We start from the raw sequence: 14,670 nt of genomic DNA, 5'->3' as shown, positions 1-14,670 counted from the left end.
ATGTACGTCCATACATGTATGGACTGCAAGTGCTCCAGCTCCCATGATAGTGAGTTCTCACTATAAAGTAGTTAGTTGGCTCTTTATTCTTTCAGTAAATATTACTGAGCATCTACTCTGTGCCAGATATTTGTCTACTCACTTGAGTTAAGATGGTAAACAAGAAAAATACAGTCTCTTGACCGTTGGAGTTTATAGTATAGAAGGAAATACAGACAAGTACACTTACAATTCTAATATTGTGTAATGGCTGCCTTGTTAGGGATGTTCAGGGGCTAAGAGTGGGACCACATGCTTGGAGAAAACACCTAGGCTTTGGGAACCAGAGAAGGCTTTGTAGATAAAATTATATTTACCCTGAGTCTTGAGGCACCAGCTGAAGTTAGCCCAAAGATGATGGAAGGAGAGAAATATAATGATACATATAACTCAAGCAGATGGGCAAAAGATTCAGGGTATGTCTGAGAAACTAAGCATAGGTCAACAGAGCTACAGTGGGGAATACAAAGAAGGGCAGGGAGGGTCAGGAAAGCAGGACACAGGTCAAGGAGGGCCTTATAAACCATTTTAAGAATCTTCCTATCATGAGAACAGTGGAGAATTATTGAAAGGTTTTAGGCAAGTAAATGACATGATCATATCTCTAATTGATGGGGAATAGGCAGGGTCATTGGGGATGAAGAGAAGAGGGCCAATTAAAAGATTTATTTAAAAGATACAACAGGTAGGACTTGGTTAGTGGTGGGATGAGAGAACTGGGAGTTGGTAAGAGAGAGAGGGGGAAAAAGGGAGGGAAGGAGAGAGAGAAGATTCAAGATGGTGCTTGCATTTCTGGGCTTGAACAGATGGAATGAGTTGTGGTACCTTTCACTGAGGCAACTTGTAACAGTGGTTCAGAGCACAGACTCCAGGTACTGCAGAGTTGGACTACCTGGGTTTGAATCCCTGCTTTACCCCTTACTGCTGTGTAGCCTTGGGTAAGTTACTTAGTCTCTCTGTGCCTCATTTTCTTACCTATAATGAAGATAACCAGAATACCTATCCATAGAGTCATCATGCAGATTACCTGAGTTAATGGTAATGTGCTCAGAATAGTGCTGGCACATAATAAACGCCTTATATGTTTGTTAAGTAAATAAAATAGGTGACACAGGAGGAATAACAGGTTTGGAGTAGAGGATTATAAGCTTAGTTTTGGAGATGTTGAACTGTGGAAATCTGTGGAATAATCAAGAATAGCTCTCTAGACAGCAGTTGCATATATAGGTCTGGAACTCCAAATGGAGATCTGTGCTAGAGATTTTGTTCTGGGAGCAATTTCATATAAACAGTAACTGATATCAGGACAAAGGAGAGAACAGATCAGAGAGGATATGAGAATGAGAAGGACAAGACAAGGGAGAGTCTTGAGGACAATTTCAGGGCATAAGAAGTACTTTACTTGCGAAAAAAATTGGGAGCACTCAGAAAAGCAGTTCTCAGAAAACTAAGAGGTTCTCAGAAACCAAGGACAGAAAGTGTTTCTAGAAGCTGGAAGTAGCCACTGGTGTCAAGTTTGTCAAATACAATTAAGACCCAAATAAAGCCCATTGGATCTGACAAAAGTTTGACCTCAGCCAGTCAGAGTTGCTGCCACTAGGTGGGGATGGAGGTAGGAGAACGGGGTGGAGGAAAAATAAAGAGACAGCAAATGCGAACAATTTATTCATCGTAGGGAGTGGGGAGTAGAGGGGGGAGGAGAGAGCAGACAATAGGTGGAGGTCAGGAGAGGGTTGTTGGTTTTTGGTTTTTGTTTGTTTTTTTTTTTTAGCATAATAGAAGATACTTGAGCATATTTAAATGCTGTTATGGGTTGAATTGTGTCCCCCAAAATTCATATGTTGAAGTCCTAAGCCCCAGTATCTGATAATGTGACCTTATTTGGATATAGGGTCATTGCAGATGTAATTAGTTAAGATGAGGTCGTACTGGAGTAGGATGGGCCCCTAATCCAATCTGACTGGTGTTCTTATAAAAGGGGAATTTGGAGACGGACATGCACACAGAGAGAGCACCATATGAAAATGAAGTCTGAGATGGGAGGGGTGTAGGCAAACCTCCAGAAGCTAGGTGAGAGACACAGAACAGATTCTCCCTCCCAGTCTTTCTCAGAAGGAACCAACTGTGCCCCCACCTTGATCTCAGACTCCCAGCCTTCAGAACTATGAGACAATTAATTTCTACTATTAACCACCTATTTTCTAGTACTTTGTTACACCAACCCTAGGAAATTAATACGACTAAGTCTCCAGCTAATGGGATATTCCACTGTTTACCTAATTAATCAGGGTCCCAGCAAGAAGCAGATGGCATGCTCAAGTTGAGTAATTAGAGGAATGTTTTATCATGGAACTGTATATAAAGGCATGGACAGGGTATAAGGAAGCTACATGTTATCATGCAATGCCCAGGCAGAGTAAGAGTGGGCCTTGACCATTCCTAGACCTCAAGGGCCAAGGATGGAACAAACCTAAACTGGAATGGGCAACGAAGCAGCTGTTTAGAAGGACCCTGACAGAAGTGTGACCCCAGACTCAGTCACTGCTGGGGAGCTACCAGGGCCAGATCTGAGGTCATATGTGCAAATATGGCATAGCCCTCCCTCCCTCTGATCCCCTTGCTGGTGCTCCATATCCACCAAACCAAACAGAGGCTAGAGGGCAAGTGAGCAGCTTGATAGGCCCACAGGTGCACCTCACTGGGCCAAAGCAGAAGAGGTAGAGTCTAGAAGGGGCAGGGGTGCCTGGGTGTCTCAGTAGGTTAAGCATCTGATTCTTGACTTCACTCCAGGCCATGATCTCAGGGTTGTGAGATCAGGCTCTGCACTGGGCACGGAAGCCTGCTTAAGACTCTCTCTTTGTCCCTCTCCCACTCCCTTCGAAGAAGAAGAAGGAGAAGGAGAAGAAGGGGGGGGGGGGGGAGGAAGGGAAAAGGAGAAAGAGGAAGAAGAAGTAGTAGTAGTAGTAGTAGTAGTAAGGGGCAAATGGAAACCCAGACCAATCCCTTTTCACACTTTGCAACCGCTTGACTACATTATATATTCAAATACTTAAACTTTTAAAATGCTAATAAGAAGAATCATTAGAAAGGGAGAGGTTGCAGTCACTGGGCCCCTCACTGCGTGAAGCCCCTACGGGAGGGAAGGGGGCTATTTTATGGTTCCAATACTCTTGTAGTTACATTTGTCATTGCTCATGTCTGCTTCACCTAATGCATACGGGGTTCTTTGCACTTTTTAATTACTGAATAAATTAATATTTATAGTCTCTCTTTCTCTTAGAAATATCCATTGAGAGGAACTTTTTCTACTATCACCTGACCTTTTGCCTATGTGAAGTGACTGAGGTGTATCTCTCTCTCCTAGGATACCTTTGAGATATGCCAGTGAATGTACCTGTAACCAGAACAGGTCTGGTTTAAAATATGGGCTCATAAAAGACAGCAAGTGACTCCAGAGAAGCTTCTGTTTATTACATAATCGGTAAGAATCATTTCTTTTATCTATGATTATAGACATTTATTTAACTAAACCTACTACAAAAGACAATATTATCTAAACTAGTACAGGTTGACTTGCTATGGCTTTTGTATGCCTCTATACTAGCTTTAACCAATGCTTTGTTTCAAGGGGAATCTTAATTCATTGCAGAAATTAATGCAATAATCATAAGAATAGTAAGTCTTTTGTAACAAAGGCTGATGTACACATGTTCATAACAGTTCATCTTTGGGTTTTACAACATGAATAATTTTTAATTCCACGAAGTAGCACCAGATATGTGGCAGGCTTTGAGTCCTTCACTTGGCTTTTCCGAGGTAAAATTAAGGAACTGCTTTGTGACAACCCACTTCAGCAGTCTTCAGCTTCTCATACCATAATTACAGCAGCAATCCACTGGTTACCTGCTTCTTGAAGCAGAAGAACCAGATTTGGAAGTCACTCTTACAACTAAACTATCCACGTGAATATCTTCACACTGTATTGTCTCTGGTGGGGGAAAAAGGGATGTAATAAAATACAGAAACTGTCATAGTGGGAGGAGAAGTTGCTCGTGGGTAAATCATTTGAGGAAAATCAGAACTGAGCTTTGACCCAGTTTCTCTCTCTCATGAATAATGGGATTAAGAGGATGAGCTAGAATAGGCCTCAGAGATCACTGAGGACAAAGGAGGCAACCAGGTGAGTGGAAGAAATGACCTCTGGCAGAAATTCAGCCTTCAGGATCTTTCCAGGTGGACATGTCTGAGAGCTGGACAGCTTTTGGGGGAAAAAAAAAAAAAAACCCTCATGAAGTAACAAGAAAAAGCCATACATAGCTGAGCATTTTAATTTAAAAAATAAATAAACATTTAAAAAGCAAAAGATGGGGGGCCTGGATGGCTCAGTTGGTTAAGCATCAGACTCTTGATTTCCACTCAGGTCATGATCTCAGGGGTATGGGTTCAACCCCTGCATCCAGGCTGGTTCTGGGCATGGAGACTGCTTAGGATTCTCTCTCTACCTCTCCCTCTGCCCCTTCCCCCCTGTAAAAAATAATTAAGTAAGATATTAAAAAGTAAAGCAAAAAGCAAAAGATAAAGTGGAGAAGCAGGGAGTACTTCATGGCCCAAGATGTCTTCCCACAAAATGCACTTCCATAAATGGTCCCAACTGGGTATTTCCAATGTTTTAAAAAGTCATGTGCACATGCTACAACGCACCCATCAAAGTTTCATGCCTTCCCTTTGTTTTGGAGACAGAAATTCCCTTTACATCCTCCTTGTTCCTGGAACCATGGGAGCGCTGGGGTTCACCCGAGCCTCATGGCTTTCCTCCCTCCTTGCCCCTTGTGCGGTTGATGTACTCTCAGTTACAAAGCGCTGGAGTGCTCCTGCCTTCAGTCAATCCGTTTAGCCAAAGGCCTCTGATTTGTTCACATTTACTACAACACAGACAGAGGGCTGGAGGATTTTTTTTTCTTTTTTTTTTCTTCTTCCTTTTTTTTTTTTTTTTCCACTATTGATCTGGTGCTTTAAGAGGGGAAAAAAATCTCCTTGGCTGTCTAAACACTATTGATCCCTGCTTGGGAGTCGCAGCAGAAGTGTAGAAAGGGCGTGGATGAATTGAAATTTCATTTCCGACAACTTGTTCCTGTTATTTTTACCCTTTCGGACGGGGAGAAACACGTTGCTGCCGCTTCAGTCAATGTGGTCGATAGCTCCACAGAGAAACTCAACACGGCTTCTGCCAGAGGTTTGGCAATGAGACATGATGTTGGATTTGGAGTGTATGAAACTGAAGGATGCTGGCGAAAAGCACGAGGTCTTAGCCAATGGTCTGGGACTTGCTCGGACCTCAAGGGAGCTGTGGCTTCGGAGAAAAGGTTTATAGAGACAACAACATTCCTGTTTGGGAAAGGCCCTGAGTGGCCTCACGAAGCTTCACTGTTAACCGGTGCCTGCTTCAGACCCTTGGTTGGCTTTCTGTAACAAGAAAAGGAGAGATCCTCTCCAGCCAAAGCTGAATTTCAGGCCTCAAAGAGGAGCATCGTGTCGCGCTCTTACAGGAGGTTGCTCATTACCGTCTGGAAAAGGACTGATGTAGAAACCGGAGCTGCAGGCCTGCAGGGATCGGGTGGACGATGCTGGGTGTTCAAGGGCACACATCTGCAGCCCGGAGCCTCAGGAAGCACTCCCACCCCGTCAGCACGCTGAGTAGATGTGGTTTGGTGCCAACAGCACCAGCTTTGTTCTTACTTTTATGAGATGTTCAAAGAACACAGGAGAGAACCAGGCTCCTTTGTCCTAATGGCAACATCTGGCATTTATGTAGCCACACACCTTTGATCCTTAAGCATCCCAAAGCACTTTATGAACTGCTGCAGTGCTAATGGTCATAGCAAGCACCTTACTTACAGTAAATGTGGTCAAATATTCCCCATATTGGTTCCCTCTTCTCAATTTTGCAGTGTACAGAACAGTCCTCCATTCTTGAACGAACAATGCCAGTTTGGATCTCAAACACCAACTTTTGTGTGTCTTTTTTTTTTTTTTTTCATTTTGTTCCATTACGTTTGCCCCCCCACACACCCTGCTTCTTTTTAACTAAAAGTACTTCATAACCGTTCTTAATAAACAGTACTTCATTTACAGTTCCAATTATTTTATAGGCCTGTTTCTGCTTCTATCCCCATCCCTCCCATTCCAGAGAAAGATGAAAATGCTCTTTTCTCCTGGGAGCCAAGAATCTGCATTGCGGATGAGGTTGCAAATTCAGACACAATAAACAGAATTAAGAAAAACTGAGCTGGCATTTGACAGAAATTGTAAAATGACACTCAGAAATGTTGCTCTTGTGGAAATTACTGATATTAAAATATAAATCAGTGTCTTGTGTTTCCCGTAGCACCAGGGGCTCTATTAGGTTATGCAGTTTGATTGCTGAGCTGAACCTAAGAGACTTGGCAGTTCCATGCTGAAGTTATCCCAAACTATTTAACCCCTCTCCTGCTGGAAAGAAGGCATCCAAGCAAATGGCAGCTAAAAACATTGCTTCCAAAAGGCCTTGGTTTTTTCATTGTACACTATGAAATCTGGGAGAAGGTATAGGGGGCTAACATGGGAGGAGAGAAGGTAAGGAATTTAGAAAATCCTGTCTCAAGGCAAGAATCTGGTTGCATAGTACCAGGAATAAGACAGACTAGGACAACTCAAAAAGCAGATTCGATGCTAGAAAGGGCAAAGGAGAACAGAGCATTACTTTTTTTTTTTAAATATTACCCCTGTTATATATGTATAACTTTTTAAATCCCCACAACAGCCCTATAGGGTAAGTACTGTTACTTCAGTTTTTTCCAAGTGAGAAAACTGAGACTCAGAAAAGGTAACTTGCCCAAGCTCACATAACTGGAGTCAAAATGTGAACTGTGACTCCATAAATAGGCTGGGGCAAGGAAGCAAAAAGATGAGTCTAGAGCATCTTGAAGGGCCAAAAAGTAAGGAAGTCCTCAAGAAAGGTTGGGGGCTTGTTGAAATGACCCAGGGGGCACCTGGGTGGCTCAGTCGGTTAAGCAGCCAATTGTTAATTTTGGCTCAGATCATGATCTCAGGGTCCTGGAATGGAAACCTAAGTCTGGTTCCATCTCAGCAGGGAGTCTGCCTAAGATCCCCTCTCTCCCTCCCTCTCTGCCCCTCCTTCCCCCCCCACCCCATGTGCGTTCTCTCTCTCTCTCTCTCTCAAATAAATAAATAAGTCCTTAAAAAGGAAAAATACATATATAGGAACCAAACTGAAAGAGCTCCCAGTGGCCAAAGTTAGAACATTTGAGCAACAAAATAAACGATGATATTAAATTATAACCCATGGAATAAAATAGATAGCCATGAGTTCATACTGCTGTAAATAAATAAATAATTAAATGGGAGAGAAGGGGCAGCTCTTCCTAATGAAGAATTCCAGTGAATAAATGTAGAAGGAGTAAAGGAAATAAAAAATCCCCATTAGGACACTGCAGCAGTAATTGTTGCAAGCAGGATGCACCTTGCTAAAAATAGTAGGTGAGAGTTTCAGGAAAAAAAAAAAAAAACGGGATATTTATATGCCCTCAAAGTATCTCCCTCCCATCTTAAGACGTTATTAATTATAATGGAGAAAACAGTATAACTGCATAGTGGATAAACTCAATAAACAGTAGCATAACCAAATGACCAGTGTTAACATCATCAATAACAAGACATACTAACATTATGTCATATTGATGCTAACATTGGAAAATTGGAGAAAGGGTATATAGAATCTCTAGACTATTTTCGCAGCTTTTCTGGAAATCTAAAATTATTTCAGATAGGTCTGTATGTTCCCAGTTTTTCACGAGAGTAGACCACTGTTAGCTATGTGGGGAGACAAAGCAAATCACAAATAACCATAATAAAGGAAGGTGGTGGTGTGTTAAAAGAATTGTAGATAAAGTGCTGTAAGCATATGAGGAGTTACCTACCTGGCAAGGCTGGTGTGAGGATTAATTCTGTTATTTTATGTCTATAACTGTGCCTGACATATAGTAGTTGCCATACAAATGTTCATAGTACATGTGGCTGGAGGGAAGATGACAGAAATGGCAGTTGAGTTGAGTCTTGAAGGTGTGTGATTTTTGGACAGGCAGAAAGATTTCACATTTAAAAGGAAAGATACTGGGACGCCTGGGTGGCTCAGTTGGTTAAGCAGCTGCCTTCGGCTCAGGTCATGATCCCAGCGTTCTGGGATCGAGTCCCACATCGGGCTCCTTGCTTGGCAGCGAGCCTGCTTCTCCCTCTGCCTCTGCCTGTCACTCTGTCTGCCTGTGCTCACTCTCACTTCTCTCTCTATGACAAATAAATAAATAAAATCTTTAAAAAATAAATAAATAAATAAATAAAAATAAATAAATAAAAGGAAAGATACTGAACAATCAGGTGGGAGAGTGCTTGCCATGTCAGTCAGTTATAGTGGCAACCAAGATTAGAGGAGTGTGTGCTTCAACAGAGAAAATTTTACTAAATGGCATGGGTATATTGCTGGTGTCAGTAGGCAGATCTCCACTCTGGATCTCCCTGCTCCATATAGCAATTGGAGAAAGAGAAAGAGTGAAAGCAAAGAGTTGTTGTATCAAGAGAAACCCAAGTCAAGTGTCAAGAAAAGGAAGAGGCATTTGAGAAAAATATCTGTTCACAATGGAACAGGGGTTCTAAAATGTATGGTAGAAGCAGCTTGTTGAGGTGCTAAAAATGGGGAGTTGTTGAAAGGTCTCTCTGAGAAGAACATAAGGATACTTTGTCCATTTATTTGCATTAGATTTAGCTGCATGAAACAAAAAAATAACAGAGACTTAAGATAGAAATTGCTCTCTGAATGGTGGTTCCACAGCATTCGGGGGCTTAGGCTCTTTCTGTTTTGTCTCTATGAGCATCTTCTCCGGTTCCAAATGGTTGTTGGGTTAAATCAGCGTTCTAAACCATCAGGAAGGAGGAAAGAATGAAGAGCTGTACACTACTACTAACTAAGAAGATTTTCCAGAAAGTTCCCACAGTATTTCCTTATACATCTCAGTGACCAAAACTTAGATGTGCAGCCATAACAAGCTAGCTACAGGAGAGGCTGAGGTAAGTAGTCTTCTATTTATTTATTTTTATTTTATTTTAATTCCAGTGTAGTAAACATACAGTGTTATATTAGTTTCAGGTGTATAATATAGTGACTCAACAACTCCATATATTACTCAGTGCTCATCAAGGTAAGTGTACTCTTTTCTTTTTTAAGATTTATTTATTTATTTGAGAGCGAGAGCATGTGCATGAGAGTGAGGGGAGGGGTAGAGAGAGACCATCTTTCAAGCCAACACCCTACTGAGCAGGAACCCCATGGGGCCTGATGTGGGGTGGAGGCAGCAGCCCCAAGCAGGGCCCTATCCCAGGACCCATGAGATCACGACCTGAGCCAAAACCAAAAGTCAGTTGCTCAACCAACTAAGCCACCCAGGTGCCCCTTCACCAATTTCACCCATCCCTCCACCCACCTCTCCTCTAGTAACCATCTGTTTGTTCTCTATAGATACGAGTCTGTGTTTTGGTTTGTCTCTTTTTTTCCCCCCTTTGTTCATTTCATAGCCTTTTAGATGAGCACATGGACACCCCAATAAAATTAAGGCTCTGTAATGAAGGAAGATAAGGAGTATGGTTGCTGGAATAGGTGATTGATAGCCTCTGTGAAAAGTATCAAAGAAGATAGTCATGGGGAGAGAATTTTACCTGTGACAGTGAGGCTGATAAATCCTGGAAACACTGTTCTTGTTCCTCCTGGACCCTCATTTCTTCCACCATTACAAAGTCTCCTTCTGGGAAGACCCAACTAGCCATGCTTCCTCTCCAGAAAAGCCTTGGTCCTGGGGTTGGACTATGACCCGATCAGAGACCTTGGTGTCAAGTTCCTATTCATTAAGTTATGGTCCAGAACCCCAAACCCTGGCAAAATCATCTCTAGTGTCATCTCCCCCTACCACCTTCCCCTATCAGATATGCCCTACATGATTAAGGAATTTCTCTTTTAGAACTGAGTTTGGAGGGTGCCTGGGTGGCTCAGTGTGTTAAGCCTCTGCCTTCAGCTCAGGTCATGATCTCAGGGTCCTGGGATCGAGCCCCGCATCAGGCTCTCTGCTCAGCAGGGAGCCTGCTTCCCCCTCTCTCTCTGCTGCCTCTCTGCCTACTTGTGATCTTTCTCTCTGTCAAATAAATAAATAAAATCTTAAAAAAAAAAAAAAAACTGAGTTTGGATCCAAAGAATAGACCCTGTTCATGCTAAGCTTCTGCACAATATGGCTCCATCCATGCATTCTGGGTAGGAATAATTCATTATATAAGGAGCATCCCTATAAATTCATGGTGCTCACATATTTTTTTAAATTTTATTTATTTATTTATTTATTTGACAGAAATCACAAGTGGGCAGAGGGGCAGGTGGGGGGTGGAGGGAAAGCAGGCTCTCCGCCAAGCAGAGAGCCCAATGCGGGCCCGATCCCAGGACCCTGGGATCATGACCTGAGCCGAAGGCAGAGGCTTAACCCACTGAGCCACCCAGGTGCCCCTCATATATTCTTAAAATAGAGGGAGCATTGAACATTCTCTCATTATTTTAAGAATTAAGAGCCCTGGAGTTGATCACACTTTTTTCATTGGTAGGGGGTGGAACATTGGAGAAAAATCTAAAACCCAATAATGACTTATAAAGGAACAACTTATGGCTGAGTGTAGGTAAACCTACTGGTTTTGATTAACCCCCAGGGATAATTTTAATTTTATCTCCTAAATTTTTTTCCAGTGTTACTGAGATATAATTGACAAACAGCACTGTATAAGCTTAATGTGTACAGCATAATGACTTGATTTACATATATTGTGAAATGATTATCATAATAAGCATAGTTAACATTTCATATAGATACCAAAAAAATGCTTTTTTTCCTTGTGATGAAAACTCTTAGGATTTACTCTCAACTTTCAAATAGACTACAACAGTGATAACTATAATCATCATGTTGTACATTCCATCCCCAGTTCTTATTTCTCTTATAACCATTAGCTCATTTTTCTAAGGCTAGTAGTCCATCCCTACACCCAGGCAGTTGGTTACCAGTTCCTTGGGAAGAGAGCCAGCATCAGCAGTCTGTGGTTATGGCATTAGTGTAACCTCATGTAGGTAAATGGTGTATGAAACCCTAACACGTGTTTCCCATCCTGCCCACTCAACCTGCACTTCATCAAATTCATTCACTTGTACTCTTTTTCTTTCCTCTCCCAAAAACTAAACAAAGCCTTTCTGAGTTAGGAAAAGGGAAGGAGAGGGGAATTTGAGCATAAGCAAGAGAATTAGACCCTGGTGAGATTGATTAGGAGGGCAAGAGTCAGGGAAACAATAGAATCCCAGATAGGCTTAGCAAACCAGGGGCAAAAGATACTTTTGATCAATACCAGGAATGGGGGACAGAAAAGTGAGCAAGATCTTAATTAGGATCCTATACCCTTTCTCTCAATGCCTTTCTAGGCAAAATGCAGAAATGTTAAGGCGGGCCTAAGAAGAGAGGGCCTGAGACCAATCTGCCGTGTGTATGTGTGTGTGTCTCTCTGCATTGGAAGCATCCTTGGAGAATGAAAGAGGGTCAGCAGCCCCAAAGCCCACAGTACGAGGAAGATGCAGTACATGCAGCCTGTTGACCAAGACACAGACATCTCAGCATACTCCAGCTGGGAGAGCTGGAATATGGCCATGGACTAGAGCACCTCCAATGCCAGAATCCAACCTAGGACCCCGGAATTTAAGTGTCTCTGAAGAGACCTTAAAAAGGCGGAAGGAATCATGAACTGATTATTTTCAACCTGAAAACAATGGCACTTTCTCAGAAATAACTAAGATTCTGCTTTCTGACATTCGAAGAAAATGGAGTTCAGTAACCGGGTTGAACAATAAAAAAATGGTTGCTTTTTCTTTGCACACTTGAGTTCATACCTGCTAAACTAGTCACTCATGTAAGGCACAGTGCTAGGTGTTTCTCATGAATCTATAAGGTGCTCTGAGTGTGGGCTGAAGCCTACCCGGAGGCACAAACATCTCTGAGATGCTCTGACCAAGGTTCTCTTTTCGCTACAACCAGTTTTGTTGTTGTTGTTGTTGTTTTTCTGGTCACAGCTGTCACCAAGGGAAGGCCTGCTGGAAGGATAAAAGGAGCAGAACTTTTGAATACAAGAAAGCAGTTCCCTGGGCAGATGCAGCAGAATTGGATATGCCAGTAGAAGAGAAGAGGCATGAGGAAGTGAAGGTCTCAAAAGAGATGCAGGAGATAGCACCACAGAAGACACAGAATAAGCGTTTGAGAAGAGAGAAGACATTCAAGTCCTAGACCCAGAGATCAGAATCCACAGATCAGGTAGGGAGCCCCTCCCTCTGTAATAAGTTCTCTCCTCCACAAAATATCGGTCCCGCCACACCCTTCAGAGAATGTTATGAAGGCTCACATGACCATTTTATAAAACATTTGAAGCTCCCTCAGAGCACACTTCCTTGTCCATCTGGCAAACCATACTGTCAAATGCATTGAAAATTTATCATATAACCCTTCCATTTTATTCATCATAAGCACTTCCAAATTGCCCACTGCTGTTGTTAATGACTCACAGGATTCCCACGTCTCCTTCATGGAACACAACTTAGTTCCCTCTTTTTTTTCTTCTCACTTACTTTACTTAGTAAAGCCCAATGTCTTTTCATGCAAATAAGAGAGCCTCTGCTTCCATTTTTCCTTCCAGATACTTTACGCCTTTGCAACCATAGCTATGTAACTCCGTAGCTGATGTTATCATCACAATCTAGACAGTCATTTTTCTGTCTTGGGATAAGATTTCACTTGGCTTAAGAGTCATCTCTTGACCATCCTGTAGGTCTTCCTGTAGAGGAATATTATTCTCAAGGATATATTTGTTCCATTCCAACTTTTGTATGATGCTTGGGCTGAATTCATGGTTCTGACTAAAGAAAGATGTGCATCAAGGTAGAAGGTTGAATCAGTGAGTCTTAGTGCTAGAAAAGTCAATGGTCATTTAATACAACACTTGCACCCACCACCCAGTTTATAAAGCCAGAAACAAAGCCTTGGAGAGATGAGTGCTTTTCTTTCCAAAGGCTCCTTCTTAACTTAGGTGCTGAACAAGGTTTAGAAGTTTGGTGGGCTAGTGTCCCGTTTCCTGTTTTTAAACCACACCATTTTTAATCTTCTCATTTGTTTAGTGCTGTAGATTAAATGTTTGTGCCCCCCCAATTCATGTGTTGAAATTCTAATCCCCAAAATGATGGTATTAGGAAATGGGGACTTGGAGTAGTGATTAGGTCAAGAGATGGGAACCCTCATGAATGGGATTAGTTCCCTTATAAAGAGACTACAGATCACTCCCTTGCCCTTTCAGCCATATAAAGTCACAGCAAAAACAAAACAGAACAAATAAAAACAAACAAACAAACAAACTAAAAACAGCTGTCTTTGAAGTGGGTCTTCACCAAATACTTAATCTTCTAGCAAATTGGTCAAGGATTTCTCAGTTTCCAGAACTGTGAGAAATTTCCGTTGATTAGAAGCTACCCAGTTTATGATATTTTGTTACAGCAGTATGACCGGCTAAGACACCCAATGTCGACATCATCTGTGACATTCACCATTATTTCCTTTAAGGCATAAAGGAAGAAGTCAGGCATAGTCATGTGACTTGTTTTGGCCAATGAACTATGAGCAGAAGTGAAGTGTGTCAGCTTCCACTTTAAGAACCTGTGTGTTCTCTCTCTGCTGCTGTGGCAACAAGCAACATACTCGAGGAGGTTCTACCAGCTGAGGAGAATGAAGAGCAGCCCCAGCTGAGTCATAAAGGACATGTAGCACAGTGAGAAAGGAACTTTCATGGTTTTAAGTCACTGAAATTTGGGGGATGTTTGTTCCTGCAACATCACCCGGCCTCTCCCAACTGAGTAGGCCTGAGCTAAATCCCCACTCCCATGATGCATCTCTGTGCACAAAGACTAAAGAGAGTAAACAATGCAACACACCAGAACACAACCCCACAAAACATTCCAAATTCCATGTCTCACCAGCATTCTTTCTTCCTCTTGGCTTATATTAGGGGTGGAGGATGTGGTTCATTACAAAGAATGAGTATTTTGATAGCTTCTCATTCTTGGAACTATTCTGCAGGTAAGTGCCTAGTGGAAATTTCTTCTAGTTGTAGAGTGAAAAACATAATAAATTAGATTACTTTAATAAGTAAGAGCATTATGACCTGAAAAGCATCATCATGTACCTAAGTACACACATACATGTGCAAAAAACTTTGGTTTTCCTTGAGATTTTTTATATGGATAATTCTCAGCACTCTACAAGTTTCATAACTTTACAAGCACCACATTACAGTAAACTGATGCTTTGAAAAACACCACATCATCAGGTATCTCCAAAGTATCAGTTACAAATTAATGACAGCTTCTCAAGAAGTAGTAATACAGCTCATGTGTCCTTGGGTAAGTCACCTAGCCTCTCTGCACTAGTTTCCTCCTTAAACAAGTATCTTAATAACTACTTCCCAGGG

General features: G+C 41.9%; 1 protein-coding gene across 2 annotated transcripts in view; it reads left to right on the top strand.

Annotated features, from left to right (window-relative positions):
* The window catches only part of PMFBP1 (polyamine modulated factor 1 binding protein 1), a 129,829-nt gene that overhangs the window by 64,930 nt on the left and 50,229 nt on the right, over window positions 1–14,670 (top strand). Inside the window, exons 3-4 of one of the 2 annotated variants that reach the window (XM_047712140.1) lie at window positions 3,320–3,520; window positions 12,233–12,470. The gene's annotated coding sequence lies outside the window, so the exon portion shown is untranslated. Of the gene's footprint in view, window positions 1–3,319; window positions 3,521–12,232; window positions 12,471–14,163; window positions 14,280–14,670 lie in introns of those variants that run through there. The other variant, XM_047712141.1, reaches the window with a different exon arrangement.

This window comes from Lutra lutra, chromosome 17 (genome assembly GCF_902655055.1).
Source record: "Lutra lutra chromosome 17, mLutLut1.2, whole genome shotgun sequence".
NCBI classification, from domain to species: domain Eukaryota; kingdom Metazoa; phylum Chordata; class Mammalia; order Carnivora; family Mustelidae; genus Lutra; species Lutra lutra.
Note: the sequence above shows the minus strand (reverse complement) of the source record. Positions and strands in the feature narration are given on the sequence as shown.